The following is an 8,417-nucleotide window of genomic DNA, read 5'->3' on the forward strand; positions in this document are numbered from 1 at the left end:
TATATATATATATAATATGTTTTCTCTATTTTCATTTTATGTATTTCTTATATTTCAAGACAAGAATCAAATTATACAGAAGTTACAGAAAGAAGTGATCTTATTCTCAGTAAATACATAAAATGAAAATAGAGAAAACAGATTAAAATCTTTATTCTCAATCCACCCTTTCCAAGATTTAAAATTAAAATCTCCTTGTAAAAACCCTAAATCGATCTTAACAGTTAGATTGTGGATTTAGTAATATTAAATTTCTGTCCTTGTAGTTTTGTAATTTAATGCTAAGTTGCTGACTATACTCTCATTAATTCTCGTACATATTCAGGAAAAAAAAACCCTCAAGGAAACCATTAGTGAGGTTGCATTCCTTCCTTTTATTTATAATCTTTTAAAACCAAACCCTTCTCTTTCTTTCTTCTCTTCCATTAAAAAATCGAACCAACTTCGTTCAGAATTTGATTGCTTGTCGTTTTCATTGAGCGGCCTTCCAAAACTCCTGACGTGAAACCACATCTTCAACTAAAATAAGCATCCACATGCTCCATTTGTGGATGACAAATTCCAGGAATCCAAGGTAATTGTGAGAACCGCCGCAACAAGCCTATGACAAAATGACAGGGAAAGACTAAGAAAGCTCTTTCAATGAAAAAACCATTTACTAGGGCTAAAAAACGAAAGAGGGCCTGATTTTGTGTTCTTCAAGATAAGGGCCGAGGTTGATCGGACTTGTGATAAAGATGATGTCTAATAAAAATGCCATTGATGGCCCATTGTGCATGTTGTGATACAAGAGCCGTGAAAATTTTTGGATGCTCATTTTTATGCATCATAGGGCAGTATGGCGTCGGGATAATTATTTTTTAAAATCAAGATTATAAAGATAAAAATTAATGGAAAAGATAAAAAAATTTTATTTTTTATTAAGAAATAAAACAAATCACCACATAGTATTATATAATCATTAAAAAACTTAATAGTTTGCTAAAGCATGAATAAAGGTGCTAATTGTACAGTAAGAAGATATATTACTCCTAATACACTCTATTTATGATAAATTAATTTGTTATTTCTTCTAAATCGTATTTTTATTTATTAATCTATCTAAGATTTGAGAAAAAAAAGTTGGGTAAGTAGATTTTTATCTCATTATGTTAAAACTTAGAAATTTTAAAACCCAGAAAAATTTGTTTAATATTTTAAAAAAATCTTTTTAATAAGATTATTCTTATTTTATCGGGTTAAAACCTAACTATCTTAAAGAACAAGAAATAAAAAAAAAAGGGTTTTATATTTTCTAAGGTTAGTGGCTCTGCTATCTTAGGACTATGGGTGCGGCTTATTTAAGAGTCCAAAATTTTTATTTTAAGGTTGTTTCCGATGTGTTTCAATGTTTTCTCTAAGAAAAAACAGCTCGTGTACAAATAAATTTATTGATTTTTCACTAGTGACCATTCCTTTTTTGTTTTCCTTTCTTTCCTCTTTCTTCCTCGATCTTTATGCCTGCCCTGTAATTTTTTAGATTAGCAATTAAACTTTTCTTTCTATTTTTTTACTGAGTTCATGTTCTTTTAATTATTATTTACTTTATTTTAAATAATTTATAAAGTTGAGATTTCATTTTAATTTCATCCCTTTTTAAGTTCTTGCTTTGTTAGATTTACTTTCAATTCTTTTAAATGTTATTTATAGAATCTAAGATAATTTTTTGATTTGATTTTTTTAATTTCCCATTCTTTTGTTTTTTTTCCTATTTTATCTTTATGTTTTTAATTGTTGTTATTTTTTTTGTTGCAAAGGTTTTTAAATTGTTTTTTTTACTCGATATTATCCTTCAACTATTAATTTATTTGGATTTTAGCTTATTGGCTAAGCATGTGTCTAGGATTTCATGGATTTTAAGTTTTGAAAACTAACCCAAATTTAGAGGGTTCCTTTGGTATTTATTTAATTGGAAATTTTGCTCTATTTTTTCCAACTTTATATGTTCTTTGTTTTATCATTTGTTTTTTTTTTTTGGGTTTTCTATAATTTTTTTTTTTATTTATTTTTATAAATAAATTTTATTCCTAAGTTAAATAGAATTGATTGGTTGAAATAGATGGATGATCACTCTCTTTTTTTTTTTTTTTCCATTCCAAGGTGTTGGAGGGATCCATGCAATTTTTTTTAATATCATCATGCACTCTTTCATACGTGGGGTCTAGACTGTTTCAGCAAGGTCTTCTAATAGTGGATATTACCCACAATTGAATGAAAATGAATATTCTATAATTTTTTCCTCTCCTTTAATATATGATATCAACGATGTATTTGTTTTAGTTCATTATTATTAAATATTTTTTATATAGTTTATTTGTAATTATTGCTACCTATAATCTAAATCAAATTATTTTATTATTTATTTTTATTAGATTTAGTCAAGTTAATAACTTGATTGATTTTTCAAATTACTTTTTTTTTTTATTTATGTGGGGTGTCCGGGTCAGCTTGCGCGCACCACAACTAATCCCCACGGCCCACTGAATACCCTGCAAACCCAGTAGGCATGTAAGGCACCGCGGGGGTGACAGGCGTGCATGCCAGGACTCGAACCCATGTACAATGAAAAGAAACAAGCCCCTTTCACTGCTAGGCTAAGCCCCTCAATGCATTTTTCATATTACTTTATAAATACTATCATTGCATAGACATTTATGTTACAGGTTAAAAAAAATTGGTAGGTCCGTGGGTCACACGTCTAGTGATGACTCCTATGTGTATTCAAACAAGAGAGAGGCCCTTCCAAAAGGATGCAGAGCTAGTTGAGGTTGACAGCAGCGCATGACCCTTCACCGAATTATGAGCACTTCAGGTCTGGCCAATGAGAACATGGACTTTTTGCCTCATCATCAAAGCGGGACAATCGGCCTTTACTTGTTCTCCAGCCCAAATATTTCACGCCACGACCACAAACTAACTTTATCTTTTATCAACTACTTTATATTACATTACATTGCATATTTTATTTGTTTTTATATTTTAAAAATATTTTTTAATTTACTTTTTTTTTTAATTTATTTTTTTACTATTTTAAATTATTTTAATATATTGATGTCAAAAATAATTTTTTAAAATAAAAATTTTTATTTGAATGTATTTTTGAACAAAAAATATTTCGAAAAGTAATAGTTATCACACTTTCAAACACATCTAATTAAAAGTGAGTTTGGTATTAAAAATTATTAAATTAATTTTTTTAATATTTTATGATGATTTTATTATATTGATATTAAAAATAAAAAAATTTAATAATTTTTTAAATAAAAGATATTTTAAAAAAATACTATACACCACCATAATACTATGCTTGCCAAATTTAATCTTCAGTTACATGAATGGGTCTTAAAATCATCATATTCTTTCTTGAAAAAAATAGTAAAGATATCTTCAGTACCAATATATAAAGACCATGGGAAAAAAATTGATAAAAATATCTCTGTACCTGCATATATCAAGACTCGTTCCTTACCTTAATGGGTTTTTTAATTGTGTATTTAATATTATGATAGTTTTTGTTATTATAATTTTAGAAAATAAAGTATTAAAAAAACATTTTTAGTTGTTATTTTAAAAAAAATCAAAAATATATATTTGATTAAAATAATTATGAGATAAATTTTTACATGTAAAATAAATAAAAAACAAGCATTCATAAATAAAAAGCAAGTTATATTAGCTTTTACAAAACTAAAATTTAAAATTCAATTATTTACAACACCCAATATAAAAAGCAAAAAATATTTAATCAAGTAAACAATTTTTTCTTCATGATTGGATAAAAAAATAAAAACTATTTAACCAAGTAAATGATTTTTTATGTGATTGGATTAAAAAAAGAAAAAGAAGCTACAATCTTTGAATCTAGGTTGTGAAGCTTGCTTTTTTATCACTTACCCTGTATTCTATACTTTATTTGATGGCACCCCACTTCTCGATGATGTTTTTCTTTCGAGGAGTACCGGATGTCATGTCCACGATGTTATAAGCTTATAATATATTTATGCATTGTTATAAATTTATAAAAAAATGAAAAAAATTATATGGAGAAAATTATTACAATCCACAATGTTTATAAGAAAAAACTATAAAGCTAAATTCTTAATCGAATTAATATTTAAAAAATAAAATAAACAAAGAAAAATTTAGAAAAAATCATAACAAAAAAAACAAAGAAAAAAATCAGGAAAATACTATAGCAATCTATAGTGTTTTATGAGAAAATCTATATTTATAATTCTCAACTAACTCAATGTTAAAAATAATAAAATTAATAAAGATAATTTTAAAAAAATCATAACAAAAAAAATCATATAAGGGAACACTATAGTGATCCACAGTCCTTTAAAGAAAAAAACTAAGTAACTAAATTCTTAACCAGCTCAATATAAAAAATAAAATTAATAAAGATAATTCTGGAAAAAAAACCAAAACAAATCATAAAAAAACAAAAAAAACCATGTGGGGTAACACCGTAGCAATCCATAGTGTTTTTTTAAAAAACTATAATGTTAAATTTTTAACCAACTTTATATTGAAAAAAAATCAACAAAAATAATTCTAAAAAAAACACAAAAATTGAAAAAAAAAACAAGAAGACGAAGAAAATTTTGGAAAAAAATAGAAAAAGACATGCGGGAAAGTTAAAACTGAATTCTTAACCAGCTTAATATTAAAAAAAAAATTTAAAAAATAATTTTTAAAAAAACATGCCGAGAAACACTATAGCAAAACAAAAATCATGTGGAGAAACATCGTATAATTCATAGTATTTTAAATAAAAAAATTACAAAGCAAAATTGATAAAGAACATTTTAGAATGAAAAGAAGAAGAAAATCCATAGAAAAAAAACCATGTAAAAAAATATTATAGTAATTCATAATGTTTTAAAGAAAAAACTATAGAATAAAATTTTTAACCAATTCAATATTAAAAAAAATCAACAAATATAATTTAAAAAACACAAAAAAAGAGAGATAAGGTTGGGAAAAAAGAAAGAAAAAAGAAATACAAAAAAAAACAAAAAAAAAACATATGGTGTGGGAAAGTTACAATATTTTCCCCATGCCTTGTAAAGTATTGTTAATTATATTTGTACTTTTTAATTAACTTTCGGCACATCTTTATAAATTGTTATCATCTTAGTAATATCAATTCTTGAATTGTGTCTAATAGGATATTTAAATTAAATATATTGTTATGAGATATTTATATAAAATATATTATAACTTAAATATTTTTTAAACTATTTATTTTAATAAAATTCATATAAATAAACCTTTCTAAAAATACAAGGAAAGCCATAGCCTATCTCTTTGGAGTTCATCTTTTTAAATAATACAAAACTAAATATAATTCTCATATAATACAAATTTAATATAAAACTTAAATAAAATTAAAGAATATTTAAATATAAAAATTTAAAATTTTAATTAGATTAATATTTAAATAATAAAATGAAAAATATTTTTTGAAAAAAATCATAAAAAAACAAAGAAAAAAAACCATGCAAATAAATATTGTAGCAATCTATAGTATTTCATAATAAAATCTACAGTTATAGTCCTTACCCAACTTAATATTAAAAATAATAACATTAATAAAGATAATAAATCATAAGAAAAACTATCACATAGAGGAACATGGTAGCAATTCACAGTATTTAAAAAAAAATGAAGAAGTTAAATTCTCAATCAGTTTAATATTAAAAAAATAAAATCGATAAAGATAATTAAAAAAATAAAAAATTCTAAAAAAATAAAAAAAAAACCATATGGAGTAACACTGTAGTAATCTACAGTGTTTAAAAAAAAAGCTATAAAGCTAAATTTTTAACCAGCTCGATATAAAAAAAAATCAAGAAAAATAATTTAAAGAAAAACACAAAAATTGAAAAAAGAAGAAGACAATTTTAGAAAAAAAGCAAAAACAAAATAGAAAAAAAAATATGTGGAGAAAGTTAAAGCTGAATTCTTAATCAGCTTAATATTAAAAAAATAAATTCGACAAAGATAATCTTGAAAAAAAAATGTGGGGAAACACCGTAGCAAAACAAAAATCATGTGGAGAAACATCGTATAATTCATAGTATTTTAAATAAAAAAATTACAAAGCAAAATTGATAAAGAACATTTTAGAATGAAAAGAAGAAGAAAATCCATAGAAAAAAAACCATGTAAAAAAATATTATAGTAATTCATAATGTTTTAAAGAAAAAACTATAGAATAAAATTTTTAACCAATTCAATATTAAAAAAAATCAACAAATATAATTTAAAAAACACAAAAAAAGAGAGATAAGGTTGGGAAAAAAGAAAGAAAAAAGAAATACAAAAAAAAAAAAAAACATATGGTGTGGGAAAGTTACAATATTTTCCCCATGCCTTTTAAAGTATTGTTAATTATATTTGTACTTTTTAATTAACTTTCGGCACATCTTTATAAATTGTTATCATCTTAGTAATATCAATTCTTGAATTGTGTCTAATAGGATATTTAAATTAAATATATTGTTATGAGATATTTATATAAAATATATTATAACTTAAATATTTTTTAAACTATTTATTTTAATAAAATTCATATAAATAAACCTTTCTAAAAATACAAGGAAAGCCATAGCCTATCTCTTTGGAGTTCATCTTTTTAAATAATACAAAACTAAATATAATTCTCATATAATACAAATTTAATATAAAACTTAAATAAAATTGAAGAATATTTAAATATAAAAAGTTAAATTTTTAATTAGATTAATATTTAAATAATAAAATGAAAAATATTTTTTGAAAAAAATCATAAAAAAACAAAGAAAAAAAACCATGCAAATAAATATTGTAGCAATCTATAGTATTTCATAATAAAATCTACAGTTATAGTCCTTACCCAACTTAATATTAAAAATAATAACATTAATAAAGATAATAAATCATAAGAAAAACTATCACATAGAGGAACATGGTAGCAATTCACAGTATTTAAAAAAAAATGAAGAAGTTAAATTCTCAATCAGTTTAATATTAAAAAAATAAAATCGATAAAGATAATTAAAAAAATAAAAAATTCTAAAAAAATAAAAAAAAAACCATATGGAGTAACACTGTAGTAATCTACAGTGTTTAAAAAAAAAAGCTACAAAGCTAAATTTTTAACCAGCTCGATATAAAAAAAAATCAAGAAAAATAATTTAAAGAAAAACACAAAAATTGAAAAAAGAAGAAGACAATTTTAGAAAAAAAGCAAAAACAAAATAGAAAAAAAAATATGTGGAGAAAGTTAAAGCTGAATTCTTAATCAGCTTAATATTAAAAAAATAAATTCGACAAAGATAATCTTGAAAAAAAAATGTGGGGAAACACCGTAATAAAACAAAAATCATGTGGAGAAACATTGTAGTAATCCATAGCATTTTAAAGAAAAAACTAGGAAGCAAAATTAACAAAAAATATTTTAGAAAAAAAAAGAAGAAGAAATTTCAAAAAAAAAAATTATGTAGAGAAATACTGTAGTAATTCATAATATTTTAAAGAAAAAACTATTGAATAAAATTTTGAACCAATTCAATATTAAAAAAAATCAAAAAAATAATTTGAAAAACACACAAAAACATAAAAAGGATAATTTTAGAAAAAAAAGAAAAAAAAAACATAAATATATGACGTAAAAAAAACTATAGTAATTTCCCTATATCTTTTATAATATTTTTAATTATATCTTCACTTTTCAATTAACTTTCGGCACATCTTTAGAGATTGTTATGATCTTTTATAATAATATCAATTCTTGAATTGTGTCCAATAGGATATTTAATTTAAATATATTATTGTGAGATATTTATATAAGATATATTATAACTTAAATATTTTTTAAAATATTTATTTTAATAAAATCCATATAAATAAACCTTTCTAAGAGTATAAAGAAAGCCAAAGCCTACCTCTCTGGAGTTTATCTTTTTAAACAATACAAAACTAAATATAATTCTAATACAATACAAATTTAATTTAAGACTTAAATAAAATTTAAAAATATTTAAATCTAAAAAAATACTTATTATACTTTAGTAGCTTATACATTAAAGTATTTTTTTACAAGTATTAGAACATCTATCAAATCTTTCGGATCCAATTTTATAAACCCATAAAAAAACCTATTAATCTCAAGTATATCGAATTCTCGTATCACACTATAGCTCATAACAACTTACAATTTACCGCACTAAAAAAGTAATTTTTTTAAAGCTATGCTCAAAATAAATACAATTTGAAAGAGCTCTCAAATATGAATCTCAAGTACATCCAATCTTTATGGCACACAATATTTCATAAGAACTCAATATATATATATATATATATATATATATATGTAAAGAAAGAAAAAT

Source organism: Populus euphratica, unplaced genomic scaffold, assembly GCF_000495115.2.
Source record: "Populus euphratica unplaced genomic scaffold, PopEup_1.0 scaffold2.1, whole genome shotgun sequence".
In the NCBI taxonomy this organism is placed as follows: Eukaryota; Viridiplantae; Streptophyta; class Magnoliopsida; order Malpighiales; family Salicaceae; genus Populus; species Populus euphratica.